This window comes from Tenrec ecaudatus, chromosome 9 (assembly GCF_050624435.1).
Source record: "Tenrec ecaudatus isolate mTenEca1 chromosome 9, mTenEca1.hap1, whole genome shotgun sequence".
NCBI lineage: Eukaryota > Metazoa > Chordata > Mammalia > Afrosoricida > Tenrecidae > Tenrec > Tenrec ecaudatus.
The window spans coordinates 17,287,091-17,308,794 of record NC_134538.1 but is presented as its reverse complement, the minus strand read 5'-3'; the positions used below and the strand labels follow the sequence as shown (position 1 = coordinate 17,308,794).

Genomic DNA, 21,704 nt, shown 5'->3' with positions numbered 1-21,704 from the left:
AAGAAAGACATGGCAGTCTGCTCCTATTAAGGGGTGGGAATTCTATGAGACAGTTGTATTCCATTCTATGGAGACATTATGAGTCAGAATCAACTCAGTGGCAAAGGGTTTGGTTTAGTTTCACACATTTATTGAGGACATTGATAATTTTGGTTAAGTACCCAGAATTTTTGGCTCTAAATGAGCTTCTAATAGTATTATAAGAGTTAAATGCCAAATGATTAATAATTGGTGGGAGATATCAAAATTTTGGGATCCCAAGTTTCATGAATCTATAATAAAATGGATTATACTGCAGGAAAATAATAAAAATAGGTTTCACTCTAAAGAGTTTTCTTTTGGGTATATATTTAACAGATGTAAAGTGGGGAATGTAAATTCTACTTAGAAAGTTTATAGACATATTTAAAGTGAAACACAATGTAACACATCTCTGTGAAATCTTAGTACACCATATAGATAGATGAAATAAGACCATTTATAAAATTTTCAGCAAGCTTTGCTCATCACAGTAAATGGCATCAATATTTACTCAGTGGCTCAAAAATAAGTGGAATCATTCTTTCACCCTTTCTTCCCTTACATGATATTCAAACCATTAGAAAGTCTTATCAACCCTACTTAATGAGCCCTGGTGACCCTGTGAGATAGGTACTGGGTTGTACCTAACAGGTAATGTTGCAAGGTTAGTGATTCAAATTCACCAGCAGCTCTGCAAGAGAAAAATATGAAGCTGTCTGTTGCAATGAAAATTTAGTTTCAGAAGCCCTTTCTAGTATCATCATGAATGAGCATCTACTCAATGGCAGTGGGTTATCAAACCACTGGTTATCAATCCTATCTCTATATTTAATTTTGACCAAAGGGCTGTCCACTGTCTAAAGCATTTACATGTAAAAAATTGCTTATCTTCCTCTAAAATAAATGATCAAGAAAACATGATCTTTATCTGTCTTTGTCTCTGTTCAACCCTTAGATCCTAGAACCTCGTCAGTGTTCAACAATATTTGTTGAATAAATAAATAGAGGAGTAAAACTAGAGAAGAATGGCATTTTAAATTTGCTCCGAAAGGTTTTTCCTTTCTTCCTTGCTTTAAACATACTCTGTAACCTTTTTCTCTTTGTGTAGCTATTATTTTACATTGCACTTTGTTTTCAAGATTAATTGTTTAAAAGACAAACAACAAATAAAAACCCAGTCAACTTTTAACCCCGAATGTGAATAGCATCTCTATTTGAATTAAGAACACTGTTGTAATCTAATACTGTTTTTCTTAAGGAAACATCAACAGAGTAAAATGTCACAATTCCTATTGTAAGAGCTGGTTAATATATGAATCTAAATTTGAGAGTTGACAATTATGCATTATCTCGGAGAATTCAGGCAAAAGTCACCTTCAAAATAATAGATACATTTTTTGCTGAATAAATATTAGAATATTTAATATAGCAGAGTATTATTACCTGAACCATTTCATATATATATAGCTAGACTATTTATTTGAGTTCATTAATTTTCCCAGTGTCTACATTCCAAGTACCGATAATTCCTTTCAAATAATTTTAGATAACTTAATTAAATCAAATTGAGATACTAATTACAAGTTTGCAGCTCTTACCAGCCCCACAGGTCAACTTTTGTAAAGAGTTAGTCTCAGAAACCCTACTCTCTCCTATAGGGTTGCTATGAGTCAGAATCGACTCAATGGCAGTGAGTTTTGAGTAATTTAATTCACGTATCTATTAAAATGCACAAGTATAATTTTATTTCCCCACTTCACATGTAAATAATTTGGGCTTTGGATTAGCCTCAGACTGAATAAAATCCCTATGAAAAGCAACTATCATGTTCATTTTTATTATAGAATTTCAAATTTTATAAACGTACTTAACTATAAACCCTAAATCATCATTCATAAAAATTAGACTCATTCTAGTTATTTTCTATTTAAGACAGGCATTAGCTCTTGAAAATCCCCATTCTCTCTCTCTCTCACACATACACACACACACGCACGCAAGAAATGAGGGAGGGTGAGAAGGAGAAAAGTAATATTGATAAATTTACTGATAAATTTTATTAAGATGCAAAGGCAATTACAGAAAAATATAGATAGCTCTGTTTTTACCATTTGGATTTGCAAAAATTGGAAGGAATGGATATTTGAAATTTAATTGTCCAATGCATTTACAATAAAAAATAACTTATGTTTTTACTTCTTTCTGTAATGTATTTCTTTGCATTTCTAAATAAATTCCTATTATAATAAATATAATATTAAACATTTGAAAACCATATTTTCAAACTATCTTTAGAATTAACTTATATTTAAAAGCATATGAAAAATTCCTCCAAAGGGAATATTATTATGCATTAAAAATTCCAAGAGAATAATAAAAAATATAAATTATTTTAAAAAGAAAAACAAACAACAAAAAATCCAACTCTGAAAGGATAAAATTGGCCAACTCATCAATTTGTTAGAAATAAGGCCAATCATCATTATATTGCCAGTGTGCAGTATAATATTTGGTACATAGTTCAATAAATATCAGTGGTAATAAAAACACGAAATGTAGAAATAATTCATTACATCCAATATTTGCACCATTTTTCTCCTTTCTTATCTTCAGATCCAATTAGAAAGGAAAGGGGGAAGGAAATGGTCCCAATTGGGAAACACAAGATCCTCAGTAAAATCTAGGCGGCTATTTCTACCAAGTTCTTTCAAAGTCTACACAAACGTTTAAAACAGCGGTTCTCAACCTGTGGGTAGCGACCCTTTTGGAGGTTAAACGACCTTTTACAGGGGTCACCCGATTTATAACAGTTGCAAAATTACAGTTATGAAGTAGCAACAAAAATAATTTTATGGAGGGGGGAGGGGGAGACACCACAACATGAAGAACTGTATTAAAGGGTCTTGGCATTAGGAAGGTTGAGAACCACTGCTTTAGAACATAGTCCAGAGGTCTTACAAAAATTCTTCAGGATCTGGTTTATTTCTCAGAGCTTAGCTATTTCCACCCACTTATTATGCTACAGCTGCTGATTTCAACCCTGCAGAGGAAAAAAAAAAAGATGCCTAATTCCCCCTAAGCCTCCCTTGATCTGAAACAGTTTTTTTTCTAATCCATTTCCTACTTCAATTCTATCCAAAGCCTTCACCAATGAATAAAAGGCATTCCAGAACAAAAAGAACAATGACCCCAATAAAATGATTTTTTTAAAGTACAGCTTTAAATAGATCCCTGACTAATAATCACAAGAAATGTTATAAAACTGTAAATTATATCCCAAGATGGTATATGTAGATATGTATAACCTTCGCTTCCTATGAACTCTCACTTATATACCAACATCAATGTCTAATGGAGAAAACAAAAATCTAAACTCATGACAATTTTTTTAAAAAAATCACAATAGATACAGCATGTTTCTTTATAAAAAGCACATAAATGAAAGCCAATAACTAAATGATAAACAATAATATTAAACTATATAGCAAATAAAAATAGTAACACTGAAACTGTGAAAGCTACAGTGATCACTGTGTGAAGTAATGGGTGTGGCACATGCCATGTGGGAAGAAGAGGAGGGCCATAGGATTGTGTGCCTCACCCTGTGAAATCATCCTGCTGCTTCAGGCTGTTAGGAATAAAGGAGCAGGGCAGGGGCTGGAGGTGGAGGGAAGCTTTGTCTGGTCTTCAGAGGCCTCATTATTTTTCCCCTTTCCCTGCTGCTCCACTGAAGCCCTGTAAAACAGTAGGCAAGTCTCTTAAACATGCCCTGTCTGGTTCCATTTCTCCTCTGTAAAATGGGGAGAAAAATTTGATTGGCTTTAAAAGGGCTCTTTGAGAATATTATAACACTAACAGAAGACCTAAGCATAATCAATCACGCCTCCAATTTTATAAGATCATCATCAGGTGATGTTCATTGATAAACAGGTCTTCACCTGCTATCCACCACCAACCCATATTCTCTAATATACATTCAATGCCTCTCTTATAAGCATATCGAACAGATCTGAAAAGTAACCTTGCAGAAATAAATTCTCTAGTTTATGATTCATACAACACTAATTATTTTAACAAAATTATAGAAAATTTTATTAGACAAAAGTATCAAAGTGTGAAGGTATAGTTTCTCAACATATCCTCCATCTAGGTATACATACTTAAATATTTAAAGTTATTTTGAATTAGGTGAAGGTTTAGAAACCTGATCAGTTTTAAGTCAACAGTTCAAACACACTTTGTTTCAACTCATCATTGCAATACCATCATTCATCCCACTGCCTCCCTGGGTTTCCTGTTTCTATCCCACCTTTTTTCCTGTCAATATATTTTATCTTTGGATAAATGCCCCTTTGATCTTAAATTAATACAAATACTACTTAGAATACTATTTAAAAGTTGTGGTTGATCACTGCTTAAAAATTATTCCAGGGGATATTCTGAAAGATACATTGTATAAATTGGAGGACTACAACTGCACTTGTTAGCTAATTTAATATAAGATTGCTTAGGACCCATTCAAGAAGTTTCTGATTAGATAAGGTCTTAGACATTTCTGTAACTTGCATTTCAAACCAGTTTCCTGATAATACTGAAGCCCTTAATCTGAGGATGACCCTTTGGGAATTACTAAGAACTAACAACTAACACTGCCAGGATCACTTTTACTAGCAGCTAGTTCCATTCATGAGCTAACAAATGTTAACTTACACTGATCCCCTATCCTTCTGTCCTTAAGATAATGATTTCCAAATGCCTTTGTAATTGGAAAGAAGGCAGGAATATTAACACTTTAAAAGCAGATTTTTCTCTCCATCACTGATGCTGTAAGAAATAATTATAACTTTAAAATCCAGTAATTTAATATTGTGGCTTCTCTAATTTTTATTTCTCATATACTTTTTCTTCTTTCCTATAGCTCCAAATCTTCAGCTCCTTTCCATTTCCTGTTTCAATTTCCTCAATTACCAAATGAATATAAGGATTCATTAGAATATGAAAACCCTTTGCATGGTATAAGGCTGTATCAAGTATTTAATAAATGTCAACTATTATTCTTACTGAAATTATCCTCACTAATAAATCTGTGGCCTACACACATTTTGGTGCTTTAAATGTTGACATGCTCATGGGTATATATTGGCGTGGTGATTCAAAAAAGAAATGGCACCAGTTTTCTCCTAACTCTAGTTTTCAAAATATAGAGCATATACCATAAGCAACTCTTCACTCTGCTCACACATTCAAAAAAAAAATCAGGATAATTTATTGTGGCGTTAGCTAGACTGAGTTAGAGAAAATTCATGCTGACTTTACTTAAATCAGTTTGTGTTGCACTAAATATTTAAATCAAGTGGTGTCCATTGAATTGAACAGTGCAAATTACATGAACTTGGAATTGTCCCCAAGTCTCATTTCACCTTTATTAGGAACTGAATAGCAGGCAGTTCCAACTTGTTATCTTAAAAGGGGGTCAGAAGTAAGAGTTACTGTACAACAAATCAGGAGCCCTGGTGGCGTAGTGAGTTAAGTGTTCGAATGCTAACCACAAGGTCAGCTACTCTCGAGGAGAAAGATGATAACTTTCTGCTGCCATAGAGATGTCCGGCCTCAGAACCTCACAGGAAAAGTTTCACTCTGTCCTATGACTGAAATCAATTGACTGACTAGTAGTGAGTATGGCACAATAAATATGATATCCACATGTTCTAAAGCCCTAGTGGGTGTATCGACTCCTTTATTAAAGGTTCAGACACCTTTATTAAAATGGCAATGCTCCAGTCTTAGACTTTTATTAAAATGGAAATATTAGTCTTGTTATTAGATGGCACAACTTCTCTGTGCAGAAACACTTAAAATGAAAAGTGAGCATTTTCCTTATAAAGAAGCTTAGAGTCAACCTCATCTCTAAAACAATTAAAATATTTACCCATTTATTTCTACATATTAAAATGTTCTGAAATATTTATTACATAATTTGAAGAAAAATTAGATCGTCAAACTATTTATGCAAATTGTTATAGACATTTATTTTCAATACTCAGTTTTATTTTCAATGCCCTCCATTGTGTACTTTCCATTATGTGTGCGCTCTCAATTTTTAATTTTCCACTCTTCTCAAGCGGTGTCTGGCTTTGCAGTATTCAACCTGGAGTCTCTCTATGTTGGACAGTCTGCCACACCATAAAGAAAAACCCACAGCCATCTAAGAGGCTAACTCGCAGTGACCCTATAAAACAAGGAAGAACTGCCCCTTCAGGTTTCCAACCCCTTAAATATTTTAATGGCTTCAGAGTGAATGCTGGGTTCAAACCACTGACTGGATGATGTGTAACCCACTGGCTACAATGGGGCCATGTAAGCTTCCCTTGGAAATCCCTTAATACTTAATTCTTTTCCAAATATTTCTTCCCATTATCCTAAGTAGAACACGCCTATGAAATCTTTCAGAAGCCAACTTGCCATGAAGCGATTACCATTAACTTACATGGGAAGAAAATTTGAGTGTTCTCAGACCCAAAATATTACCAAGTCATTACAAATGAATAAATAAAATGTAAAAATAACACTAACATATTTTGTTCATAGATACAGTTCAAAGTTATGGCCGCCTGAGGTTGACATGCAAAGTGCAGTTCCCAGGGAAGGAACTTGGCAACATCATTCACGATGCGTGAAGTGTGCTCTCCTTCTATTGACAAGGCACTGCAAACAAATGGCCAAAGGCTACCTTCACTTGTCGTCATTGTAGTGAAAGTGAACATCCTTTTCGAATTTCTTTTGTGTAGTAAAAACAAGTAAAAATGTAGGCCTTTCATAAAAGTGAAGTGGTAAACAGCAAAAAGTGGAGTCTTTGTGTACAGCCCTAGTAAAATCTTTTCTAGGTATGTCTGGTGTAAAGTTTCTGAGCACCACTCGATTCAGTAAATTGAGGAGCAAAGCGATGGGATATCAAGTTCTATCACAATTCTTCCACTAAATTACTACATGATTGTGAGTAAATCAATTAACCTAGGCCTCAATTTCTACATCTAGAAGAGCTTAACCTGGAAGTAAATATCAAATGAGATCATAGAAGTAGAACTGTATTTAAGTACTGCAGTACTCCTAAGGACAAGGAAATCCCTCTATTTGGGCATGGCTACAAGACTGACTCAACTAGAGCTATCAATGACTGTGGTCCCCATACGCACATCCTTAAATGGATAATGGTCTGAATTATAAACAAGTTATTTACTGAATGTTCTGCAATGTCATCAAGTAATAGATAAATCAAGAAACACTGAGTGAAAAGTATTTAATATTCCCGCAAAAAGGAGAGTATGAAAAACACGAACATAAACCTAGTATCAGGTTTTTATTATATAGCAGCTACTAAAATTCTTACTTCACGTCTTGTGGCATAAATTTTATTTCAGTGCAGAGCACCAATGCTTCCACTCCTTGTAGGCACTTACTTAGTATAAATTCAATTTATACACATACACATGGCACAGAGAGTGGCAACTGCCTAGACTTGTTAGTTTCATCTGAACTCCAATACTTAGGACACACAGAATTTTCTTATAGAATTTCATAACACAGTCCACAAGATTTTAAATATTAATTCATTAAAAACTAGGGGTTGTAATATTTTATTCCATTTTAAATAAGTATAATTTTTGTAGGATCAAACAAATGCCCACCCCTTTGATAACATTCTTAGTGGAAATTTTCCTATATTACTAACATTAAATAAACTCCTTTAAGGTAAGAAATATTCCTGAAAAGTGTGTCTAAACATTTAAAAATAACAAGTCATGTAAATACCGAAGAGATATTTCCTATTTGAAAGAAATACAGTTGTGAAGTCTCTTATAAAGAATACTCTAACAACGATCCTTTAATTGCCTAATGCTGAAAGTTTCTATTTTCATTTTTTTTGAAGTAGAAAGTACACATCCTTAAAATTCTTCAATCTTAATTTAAAATATCTAAATGTATATTTTAAATATGTAAAGTTGATGGTTTAAAAATTATATAGAAGTAATTTTAAAAATAGACATGTAAAATGAATTTTTAAAAATTAATTAAAATTTTAAGAAATTTGTTTAAAAACAAGGGTAATATGTAACAGAGCAAGCAAAAAAAAATTCCCTAGATTGATTTCTAATTTCTGTTGAAAATTGAATACTATTTTTAATATAGTATTATAATCATAATATTCAAATACCAACTACTTATAATATGCTACACGACTTTTATATTGTTTCTAGAAAACATTCTAGAGCTAACTATATATATAGATATAAAACACATACATCCTTATGCTAGGGTCTATACATCCTCCTTCACTTCACCATATACATAATAGTTTATGTATATGCTATAAAATAACAGTTATTTTTATAGAGGATTCTATTTTAATGTACTCAAGACTATCAAAAATAGTTTAGTAATATGGGGGAAGGGAGTAAGGTCCCATTGATCTTAAAGACTAAAATATATGTAACAAGAAATGGGTAAAAAATGAAGTCACAGGTTTTATGAAAACTATTCATCAAGTTTTCAAAGTGAGCTTCACTGTGAGTCTTGTTACATAGGCAAAGATCTAAAGTATAGTTATTCATGTCTCAGTCTGCTTTCATGTGCTCAGCTATATGAGATGGCTAAAGAATTTAGGACCGCACCACTAACTTGTTAGAAGAACAACTGCAGTGTATCTTAATGGTTTACAAAATTATTGGGTTATGAAGAACACACTTATTGTTAACATAGGTTAATAAGAAGTTAATGGTTAATAACAAGTAACTCTGGTGGCATAGTGGGTTAAGCCTTAGGTTGACAGCCACAAGATCAGTATTTCAAACCCACCAGTCCCTCAGTTGGAGGATGATGAGGCTACCTACTCCTGTAGTGATGTACAGTCTCAGAAATCCAAACAGGAAGTTCTGTGTGCCCTGCACTATAGGTCACAAAGAGTCGGAATTTATGTGATGACAAGTGTGTTTGGAGTGAGTGTGACATCACTTTACAGAGTTCCGGCAAAAAGGAGATTCGCACATTTTTGTTAAATGAACAAATGGCTATCAAATAACTTGTTTCCGATGATCACAAATGTTAAAATTTTTAAAGAAGTTAAATAAAAAGAAAATGCTATTTATAACAGTACTTTAAAAATATCCATAAATGAGGTATATACAAAGCACTTTTAATGTCTGTAAAGCAATATTGTGTTCACTAAAAGCTCTATAAAAATTCTGATCATAGAGAGGATATCAGGAAGTTTCTAGAAACTAATGAGAACGAGCATACAACATATCAAAACTTATGGGACACTGCAAAGGCAGTTATCAGAGGTAGCTTCATCTCACTGAATGCATATATGAAAAAAGAAGAAAGGTGTATGACAGATATGTTAACACAAAACCTCCAACAACTAGAACAGAGTCAACAGAACTACCCCTCCAATAGCAAGAGAAAAGAAATAATTAAAATCAGGGCGGAGTTAAACCAGTGGGAAGACAAAAGAACAATGCAAAGGATTAACGCAACTAGAAGCTGGTTTTATGAACGAATTAATAAAATTGACACTCCTCTGGCAAAGCTTACCAAAGATAGAAAGGCGCAAACATCAATAGCCAGGATGAGGGATGAATTGGGGGCAATAACAACAGACCCCAATGAGATAAAAAGGATAATCACAAAGTACTATGAAGGCTTGAATTCTAATGAATTCAGAAACCTGGAAGACATGGATAAATATTTAGAAAAACAATCTATCCCTAGATTATCTGAGACAGAGATCAAGAACCTCAACAAACCCATAGCGAAGGAAGAAATAGAGAGTGTCATCAAAAATCTACCAAGGAAAAAGGCCCCAGGGCCAGATGGCTACACAGCAGAATTTTACCAAACATTCAGGGAAGAGCTGACACCGATCCTCCACAAAGTATTCCATAACATAGAAAAGAACGGCAAGCTCCCGAACTCATTTTACGAAGCCAGCATTACTTTGATGCCCAAACAGGGAAAAGACCCCACAGGTGTGGAGAATTATAGACCAATATCTCTAATGAACATAGATGCAAAAATCCTTAACAAAATATTGGCCAATAGAATACAAAGGAACATCAAACATATCATACACCATGACAAGGTAGGATTCATCCCAGCGATGCAGGGATGGTTTAACATCTGAAAATCCATCAATATCATTCACCACATCGAGAAGAAAAAGGATAAAAACCACATGAAAATATCCATAGATGCAGAAAAAGCATTTGACAACATCCAGCACCCATTCCTAATCAAAACACTCATGAAGATAGGATTGGAAGGTAAGTTCCTCAAGCTCATACAAGCTATCTATGAAAGACCAACAGCCAACATCATAGTCAATGGAGAAAAGACAAGAACAATACCACTGAAAAAGGGTACAAGACAAGGATGCCCCCTGGCCCCTCTTCTATTCAATATCGTTTTGGAGGTTCTGGCTAACAACATAAGACAGCGGAAGGACATCAAAGGGATCCAGTTGGGAGAGGAGGAGGTGAAACTATCGTTATTTGCAGATGACATGATCCTATACATTGAAGACCCCCAAAACTCCACAGTTGGAATACTTACAGCAATAGAGGAATACGGAAGAGTAGCAGGATACAAGATCAATAAACAGAAGTCGGTAGAGTTTCTATACACATCGGACAGGGCCATGGAAGAGGCGATTAAGAGGGAAGTACCCTTCACAGTAGCCAAGAACAAACTGAAATACCTAGGAATATATTTAACAAAAAATACTAAAGAGCTTTATAAGCATAATTATAAAACCCTATTACAGGAAACAGAAAGTGACCTTCACAAATGGATGACCCTCCCCTGCTCATGGTTAGGTAGGCTGAACATAGTAAAGATGACAGTTCTTCCTAAAGCACTCTACAAGTTCAAGGCTATACCAATCCAATTACCATCAACCTTCTTCAAAGAATTGGAAAAACTGACCACCAACTTCATATGGAGAGGGAAGAAACCCAGAATTAGCAGAGAACTCCTCAAGAAGAAGGACACAATTGGAGGACTCGCCCTACCTGATTTTAATGCCTACTACACAGCTACAGTGGTTAAAACAGCATGGTACTGGCACAATGATAGACACTCAGACAGTGGAAAAGAATAGAAGGCCCAGGAGTAAAATCATCAGCATATAGACAACTGATCTTCGACAGGGGTCCAAAAAATGTCAAGTGGGAAGCAGATGCCCTCTTTAATAAGTGGTGCTGGAAACAATGGATATCCACATGTAGAAAGTTGAAACAAGACATCTACCTCACCCCATGCACAAGAATACACTCAAGGTGGATCACAGATCTAGAAGTCAAACCCCAAACCATCAGGACCATTAAGGAGGGAATCGGGACTAATCTCAGAGCACTGGCCCAGGGAGCACAGAGGCTCACTGCAACAGGGAAGGGGACACACACAGGTGAACTGGAAATCGACAAATGGGATCTAATAAGAATAAAACACCTGTGCACCTCGAAAGACTTCGCCAAGAGGGTGACAAGGCAACACACATACTGGGAGAAGATTTTTAGTAATGACATATCAGACAAAGGGCTCATTACTAAAATCTACAACACTATCGTGATGGGCAATGGGGAGGCGGGTGAGGGGAGACGCCGGGGAGTGTAAGATAAGATATAATAATTATTTATAAACTATCAAGGGACCAGGGGTGGGATCGGGGAGGGAGGGGGATGGGGGGGAAAATGGGGAAACCGAGCTGATTCCAGGAACCCAAGTGGAAGGTGAATTATGAGAGTGACGAGTGCAACGAATGTATAAGGGTGCTTTGCTCAATTGATGTATGTACAGATTGTGATAAGAGCCTTATGAGCCCCAATAAAAAGATTAAAAAAAAATTCTGATCACTAGTGTCATCCTATGAACTTCGTTGTGCTTTACAACAACCCTTGCAGATCTATCAATCTAACCACTATCAGTACAGGCAAAAACAAGGATGTGTGTTCACTACTAGTGAGGATGAAGTTGTAACAATGATATAGGAAAGAAAGTATATCTTAGAAGTTTAACAACCATTGTCTTAAAATAAAGGTTGAGACTATGAATTTAACTTATCAGAAAAGCGAATTAAGCCTTATAATTTGTTCATGCACAAATTTCTTTCTTTCTTTTTTTTTAAACGTTTTATTAGGGGCTCATACAACTCCTATCACAGTCCATACATATACATACATCAATTGTATAAAGCACATCTGTACATTCTTTGCCCTAATCATTTTCTTTTCTTTCTTTCTTTTCCCTTTTCTTTTTTTACATTTTATTAGGGACTCATACAACTCTTATCACAATCCATACATATACATACATCAATTGTATAAAGCACATCCATACATTCCCCGCCCCAATCATTCTCAAAGCATTTGCTCTCCACTTAAGCCCTTTGCATCAGGTCCTCTTTCCCCCCCCTCCCTCCCCGGTCCCCCCTCCCCCATGTGCCCCCCATAATCCATACATCATTATTTTGTCATATTTTGCTCTATCCGGAGTCTCCCTTCCCCCCCCCCCCTCTGTCGTCCCTCTCCCAGGGAGGAGATCACAAGCAGATCCCTGTAATCAGTTCCCCCTTCCCAACCCACTCACCCTACGCTCTCCCAGCATCGCCCCTCACACCCTTGGTCCTGAAGGTATCATCCACCCTGGATTCCCTGTGCCTCCAGCCCTCATATGCACCAGTGTACAACCTCTGCCCTATCCAGCCCTGCAAGGTAGAATTCGGATCATGGTAGTTGGGGGGAGGAAGCACCCAGGATCTGGGGGAAAGCTGTGCTCTTCGTCGGAACTACCCTGCACCCTGACTGACCCATCTCCTCTCCTAAGCCCCTCTATGAGGGGATCTCCAGTGGCCGACTCTTGGGCCTTGGGTCTCCACTCTGCACTTCCCCCTTCATTCAATGTGGTATATATATAAACATATATATATATATACACATACACACATTGTTTTTTTTTTTTTGCATGATGCCTTATACCTGGTCCCTTTGACACCTTGTGATCGCACTGGCTGGTGTGCTTCTTCCATGTGGGCTTTTTTGCTTCTGAGCTAGATGGCCGCTTGTTTATCTTCAAGCCTTTAAGACCCCAGACACTATCTCTTTTGATAGCCGGGCACCATCCGCTTTCTTCGCCACATTTGCTTATGCACCCATTTGTCTTCAGCGATCCTATCATGGAGGTGCATGCACAAATTTCTTAAAAGTTCACAGTCCTTCAATCTATTTCACTTATATAAGGGAATATTAGTAAATTATCATGTAATTTATAAAAGAGAAGTTAAAGAGAAAAAATCTCAACTGATAACAGATGTTAAAATATCTTTCATTTTTACAGACTTATATAGGAGACTGCCAACATTATTCAGAATTTATTCCTTATACCTTGCTGACCACAAAAGATATGAAGACTGGGTAGTTTGAAAATACTAGGAAGTAATCTTAGATTGTGTGAGGTACTCTAAATCTCTGAGGGCAAGAACAACTTTTGTAATTAAAAGCCATAGTAGTTAGGATTAAGGAGGTGGTTCGTTTCTATCATGAAATTAGCTACAACACATTGTTATTAGTAAAGTCAACTCATTGGCTTAATGCAGTGAAACTTTCCATAAAAGCATAAATAACTTTTAAAAACAAGATGTTATTTTAAACACAGAACACAGAAAGGACATTCTCTACAAATAATTCATTTATAAAATCTGTTAGATAGTTTACCTTAACGGCAATGCCCTAATTTACAAAATTAAAAAGAAAATATATTTACGATATGTAACAGGGAAAGTCTACTTTATATAGTTTATACTACACAAAAGTCCTAAATAATATAAAGTTTTTAATGAAATAAAAATAATTGCTTTAAAAAGGTATGACTGAAGCCATTAACCATGCAGTTTAATAGAAAAACCACTGCTGTGGAATTGATTCTAACTCATAGTAACCCTAAAGGCAGAGTAAACTGCTCCACAGGGTGGAGGTGGTCAGTCTTTACGCAAGCAGACTTTCTCATCGTTTCCCTGCAGAGCAGCTGATTGGTTTGAACTGCAAACCTTTCAGTCAGCAGTATAAAGCTTAACCAATTACACTACCAGGTCTCCTATCATTAATGGAAGTGATCAACAAAAGTATCATATACATTTCAGGGTGCGTTCATAGCAGGGATTACGTTAAATAGAACTGTGGCCAATAAGGCAATAGGAATAAGTCTCAGCTCATTTGTAAACGTTCACAAATTATGAAAAAGCAATAAAATCACTTAGCAAAAACCCAACTAATGAAACTTTATAAGCTACAAGGAGCAGAATTTCTTTTAATAACAACCTAAGTCAATCATGGTTCAAAAGAAATCCCTAAGGTACAGAGATATCAGTGAAATTTAAAATGTATTCTTAGAAGTATAACCATAATCGGTAGAGGCAAATAAATCAGATTTCTACACAATAAAATAATAAAAGTTTTTCTTTTCTTATCTCAATCATTAGAATAGAACTTTTTCCAATATTTATTTTTATATTGTCATCACATAGTTTTTAGCATTTTCTACAAGGAAGTGTCTAGCTTATTCAAATGAATTTTTTAGCATTTCAACATTAAGACAAAGGATACATTTATATGAGTAATAGAAAACACCCCCTCTCTGAATAAAAACAAGAGCAAATTCTTAATATAAACAAAAAGATAAAAGTAAATATACACAGCACCTCTCGGACGCTGGGAGCTCTAGCACCCTGTGGGCCCCAGGAGCCAAAGCGCTGTTCAGACCCTAGGCGCCACAGAGCTCCGTGGACCTTGGGTGCCACAGCACCCCACAGTTCCCGGGCAGAGAAACAAGAACTCGATGCAATCAGCCACCCACGCTGCATAAGAGGGCCACCTGAGCTGCCCCTAAATAGATAATTCCAGCTTTCTAAGTGAGTAAACTCCAGTGAGATAGACACAGCTCGATCCCACAGTGCAGGAGACTCTGGGTAGTCCTTAGAATAATTTTTACTAGCTCCCAGGAGAGTAAACACAGGGCTCCTGGACTCCAGGGAGAATGGCACCAAGCCCCCATCAAAATGACATGCAGACAACAACCCACACCAACAACCACGAAGCGAGGGAATTCCTGGAAGAAAACTAACCCAATTTAATGAAGGAGAATCAGACAATCATCGAGGAAGCAGTGAGGACACCAGTGAGACTGAACCCCAAGAAGAACACATCAAGGCATGGAATAGTCAAACTATCCAGCTTTGAAGCAAAGGAGAAAATCATAAGGGCAGCTAGAGAAAAAAATGCAGTCACCTATAAGGGTACTCAGATAAGAATATCCTCAGACTTATCAGCACAAACTATGAAGAAGAGGAAAGTGTGGGGTAGCATCTTCGAAAGTTGAAGGGGAAAAATGGTCACCCAAGAACCCTCTATCCTGCCAAACTATCCTGCGGACAAGGAAAAAATTAGAGAATTCTTAAAAACAAAAACCTAGCATTACAAAATAATCTTTCCAATTCACTTTGGACAGAGACCAACATCCACAAAGCACAAACATGACACTATCCAGAAGTCAACACATTAAAAGAGATGCCCAAGATGTCACTGACCCAACAGTGAAAAGAAGGTAAGAATGAATTGCTCACGCACATTCACAACACACTACTAAGGAGGGAGGGAGGAAAATACCTAACACAAAAGGTACATGATAACAGCAAAGAATCCACAGATGGAGGAAATAACTCGGAACATCAATGGTCTGAATTATCCATTAAAAGACACAGGCTAGCAGACTTGATTAGGAAACAAAACCCATCAATCTGTTGTCTGTAAGAAATACATTGCAAGCTCACAAAAAAAAAAAAGAAAAGAAAACAGACTGAGAATAAAAGGTTCGCAAAAGTATACCAAGTGAATGGCAATTTTGAAAAAGCAAGCAATCCGAATCTCCGATGAAATGAATTTCAAGGTGCAGGACATGACAAGAGATAAGGATGGGCGCTATATAATGCTTAAGGGATCAGTAGACCCAGATGAATTGGAAAGCTCAACAAGGAAGTTCTAGAATTAAACTACAATCAGACAACTCGACATGATAGATATATTCAGAACTCTTCCCAACAGCAAAAAAAAAATTAATTCACATTCTTCTTAAGTACACATGGCACATATTCAAAATTAGACTACATACTGGGATATAAATCAAGCTTGAGTAAATGCAAACAGATAGAGGTCACTCGTACTTCCTTCTCTGACCACTACACCATCAAGCTGGAAATCAACAAAAAGATAAAAATGATAAGGGCAAATACTTGGAGGCTGAATAACTTCTGCAAAAGGAGTGGGTATTGGTCCAAATTAGACATGAAATTAGGAAATTTTTAGAAACTAATGAGAATGAGAATATAACATAACAAAACTTATGGGATACAGCAACAACAGTTAACAGAAGATGTTTGATAACAATAAATGCACAAATGACAAAGCAAGAGAAACTTACAGTCATATACCATCACAAAACCTTCAGCAGTTGGAACAGAGTCAACAGAATAATCTTTCTAACAACAAAAGAAATTACAAAAATCAGAGTGGAGATACATAGTGGGAAAACAATAGAATTATGGAAAACATCTACTCAGTAAAGAGTTGAATCTTCAAAAGAATTAAAATTAACAAACTGCTGGCAAACCTAGCAAAAGATAGAAAGGAACAGACGTCAATATCTGGGATGAAGGATGAAACATGGGAAATTACAGCAGATTTTACTGAAAAGAAAAATGAATTATACAATATTGTGAAGGACTGTACTTCAAGGAACACAACAACTTTGAAGACATGGACAAAAACCTAGAAATACACGCCCTCCCCCGCCCCCTTTCCCCCCCCGACCTGATTATCTCATAGAGATAGATGTCAAGAACCTGAATAGAGCCATAGCAAAAGAAGAAATAGAGGTTATCAAGGAACTACTAACTGAAAAAAATGAAACAAACCCAGACCAGATGGCCTCACAGGAGAATTCTACCAAGCATCCAGGGATGAGCTGACACCAATTCTACACAAGCTCTTCCAGAACACAGAAAAGGATGGCAAACTCCCGAACTCTTTCTATGTAGCTAGTGTAACACTGATACATAAAGTGGGCAATGATCCCACAAGAATTAAGAACGATAGTTCAATATTTCTAATGAACATAGATGTAAAAATCATTTAACAAAAAATTTGGCCAATAGGATACAAACAGTTATCAAAAAAAATTATTCATCCTGACCAAGTAGGATTCACACCAGGGATGCAGGAATGGTTCACCATCCGACAAGCCATCAGCATTACACATAGCAAAGACAAGAAAAAGAGTAACAACCACCTTATAATATGAAGAGATTCAGAAAAATCATTTAAAAACATCCAACACCCATTCCTAATTAAGACACTCAAGAAGAGAGGGCTGGAAGGAAATTCCATATAATACAAGCTATATATGAAAAACCAACAGCCAGCATTATAATCAATGGAGAAAAGACAAAAACATTCTCACTGAAAAAGGGGACCAGACAAGGAAGGCCCTTGTCCCCACTTTTATTCAACATGGTCCTGGAGGGCCTAGCTAATAATATAAGGCAATGGAAGGATATCAAAGGCATAAGTCTGGGGAAAGAAGAAGTGAAATCATCATTATTTGCCGATGATATGATTGTATATATGAGGATGGAGAACCTCCACAATCGGAGTGCTGGAAGGGATAGAGGAATATGGTAGAGTGGCAGGATACAAGATCAACATGCGGAAGTCAAATGGACTGTTATACACAACTGAAAAGCTCATAGAAAGAGAGATTTAAAAGGTAGTACTTTTCACAATAGCCAAGCATAAAGCGAAATATCTAGGGATCTACTTAGTAAAAAATATAAAAACACCCCAAAAGGTCTGTACAAGAAAACTATAAAACATTATCACAAGAAACCAAAAGGGACCTTCACAAATGGAAGAATATCCTGTGCTTATGGACCAGGAGGCCCAACATTGTAAAATGTCGATTGTACCTATGGCACAATGTAAGTTTAATGCAATCCCAAAACAAATACCAGCATCTTTCCTCAAAGAAAATGGAAAAACTGGCTACAAACTTCCTATGAAAGAAGCCCAGAATTAGCAAAGAAATCCTAAAGAAGAAGAATAAAGTAGGCAGGCTAGAACTACCTGACTGTAAAACTTATTACTCAGCCACAGTTGTCAAAACACCATGCTACTGGTATAGTGATAGATACTCGGACCGATAGATAAGAACAGAAATTCCAGAAATAAAAACAGCTGCATGGAGTCAATTTATATTTGATAAATGCCCCAAATATATCAAATGGTAAGTGAATGTCCTTTTTAACAAATGGCGTAAGGAAAACTGGATATCCACCTACAGAACGAAGCAGGACCTTTACGTCATTCCATATACAAGTACAAATTCAAGGTGGATCAGATCTCGAGAAAATTGGGACACAGTTAAGAATCTTTGAACAGGGACTACATGGACTATCAGAAATAAGGAAGGATACACATCCAGAGGAAGGTAAAATACACAAGAATGACATACTGAAGGAAAAACACAAAAGACATTATCAAGAGAGTAATGAGAACCTCCACACTGGAAAAAGATATTTCACATATCAGACAAAAGGCTTATTATTAAAACCTACAGAATCCTGTAAACTCACAAAAGGAAAAAAATGAACAGCCCACTGAGGAGGTGGGCAATAGACTTGAGAGGACATTTCACAAAGGAGGAAAATCGAATGGCCAATAAACATGAGAAAATGTTCTGTATCATTAGCCATCGGGGAGGAAATGCAAATAAAAACAACCTAACACTCACAAGAATAGCACAATTCAAAAAATTAGAAAAGCAACAAATGTTGAAGAAGGTATGGCGAGATAAGAACTCTCATTCACTGCTGATGGTCTTGTAGTTACATACAGCCACTGTGGAAAGCGATCTGGTGACACCAAAAACAGATGGAAACTGAGTTACTTTATGACCAAGCAAGTCCACTACTGGGCATGTACCCAGAAGAAATGAGAAACAGCACGACCACATATTTGTTCTCCAATGTTTATCACTGCACAGTGGCAATCACAATGAGTGCAAAACAGCCTAAAGTTCCATCAAATAATTTAAAACTCTGGTATATACATACAATTGAATACTACACAGCCTTTAAAAATAGTAATAAAACAACCCATCTAGTGGAAAGAGTGGAAGGATATCATGCCGAGTGAAATTAGCTACGCACAAAAGGTCAAGTACAGCATGAGTCCACTGAGGTAAGTTGAAACAGCAGAATGGACACGAGAAAATGCACTTTACACATAATTCATAAGCCGATGACCAGATACTCTGAGCCAACGAATGCTGATAGCACCTGTACTGGGGGAAAAAATGCAGCAAAGGGGGACCAGGGCACTAATCCACCCAAGAGAAGGGTATTGTTTATGTCTCCAAAGCAAAGGGAGAGGGAGCAAACCACTTCAGTACACCGATCCCTGAGGGCAATGTTTATGCTCCAAGCAGCTCCTTCACAGAGAAGACTGCTGGGATTGGCTTCAGCCTGAGACATGATGTCCCCTCTCTAGGTGACAGTGCCACAGAGGACAGAGCTGAAGATATGGTTTAGGGAGAGCATTTTTTATGACCCACCTACAGTGGGGCAAACCAAGAAGGAAATGCAACAGACCAACAATGAGAGCAAAGCCATGAAGTAACTGAGGCATCAAGATTGTAGACTTCTGATTCAGGGAGCAGCGCCTGGCACCGAATCTGAACTGGTTGGGGGTTACTCACAAGGAGGCCACACTGAAAGCCTAAAGGTGTAAGTTCTGTAAGTAGAGGAGGGAGGGAGAAGGAAAGGATATGAGGGAGCTGATACCAAGGAATTCATGAGGAACGAAAATGAACTGACTGTGGTAGCGACTGTACAATCTTCCTGGACCTAATGGAATTAGGGATTGTTATGACTGTCCATGTCAGTGCTGGCATATTGAAACAGTTTGTTAGAGCTGCTGAAAATGAGGAGCGCTATTTCACAGTCACAGAGCACACTCAGCTCATATGCTTTCTTCATTAGTCCAAACGTTCTCTTTTTAAAAGTGGCCTGGACAAGTGAAAACAAAAACAGCTGTTTTTATTACAAACATGAATAATTGAAAATACATGAAGTCCACTTTTAACAGTGCCAGGCTCAATAAACAGGAAAAGATTCCTAGTCTTATCTCTCCTAGTATGTGCTCCCTATAAAAGGATTAAGTAATAAAAAGTAAATATACAGTTATTTTAAAGAAAGATAATATGGGAAAGATATGCTTGACATATTGCAAAAGAAAAGAATGAAAGGGAAAGTGCAATTAGTTCTCCGTTTTAAAGGTTTTGTTTTAAAACACTATTTACTTTTTAAAAAATACTATTTTCAAATAGATTTTAAAATTCTTTTTAAAAACTCCTATTTCATAATATTGATAGATACAGAAAAAGCAGTCGACAACATCCAACACTCATTCCTGTTTAAGACTCTTGAGAAGAAAGGAATGGCAGGAAAATTCCTCAAGAAAATACAAGCTATATATGAAAAACCAACAGCCAACGTGGTAGTCAATGGATAAAAGACTAACACAATCCCACTGAAAAAGGGGACCAGACAAGGATGCCCCTTGTCCCCACTCTTATTTAATATCGTGCTGGAGGTTTTAGCTAACAGCCTAAGACAAAGAAAAGACATCAAAGATATTTGTCTGGGGAAGGAAGAGGTGAAACTATCGTTATTTGCAGATGATATGATTTTATATATGGAAAATCCAAAAAGCTCCACAAGGAGAGCACTGGAAGCAATAGAGGAGTTTGGCAGAGTGAAAGGATACAAGATCAACAAACAAAAGTCCATCAGGAAATCTAAAATGTGGGACCCTTCACAATAGCCAAACATAAACGGAAATATCTAGGAATATACCTGACTAAAAGAACAAAAGATCTATATGGGGAAAACTACGGAACACTACTACAAGAAACCAAGAACAACCACAACAAATGGAAGAATATGCCATGCTCGTGGATTGCAACACTCAATACAGTTCTGCCTACGGCACTGTAAGTTTAATGCAATCCAGATACAACTACCCTCATCTTTCTTCATGGAAATGGAAAAACTGTTTACCAACTGCATATGGAGAGGGACGAAGCCCAGAGTTCGCAGAGAACTCCTCAAGGAGAAGGACACAGTGGGAGGGCTTGCTTTCGCTGACTGTAGTACATTCTATACAGCCACAGTGGTCAAAGCCACATGGTATTGGTATAATCACAGATACTCAGACCAATGGAAAAGAACTGAAAACCCAGAAATAAAATCATCAGCCTACAGACAATTGATCTTTGATAAGGGCCCCAAAAGTATCCAATGGGAAGCAGATGCCATCTTTAAAAAGTGGATATCTACCTGCAGAAAAATGAAGCAAGACTCTATCTCACTCCATGCACAAGAATAAACTCAAGGTGGATCAAAGACCTTGAAGAATCCCAAATTATTAAGGCCATCAATGAGGGAATTAGGACCAACTTGAGAACTTTGGCACAGGGAATACATAGGATATCAGAAATAGGGAAGGAAACAAACACAGAGG

At 36.6% G+C, this 21,704-nt stretch overlaps 1 protein-coding gene across 7 annotated transcripts in view; it reads right to left on the bottom strand.

Annotated features, from left to right (window-relative positions):
- Positions 1–21,704, bottom strand: part of MEF2A (myocyte enhancer factor 2A) — a 151,787-nt gene that overhangs the window by 53,017 nt on the left and 77,066 nt on the right. The window lies entirely within an intron of this gene.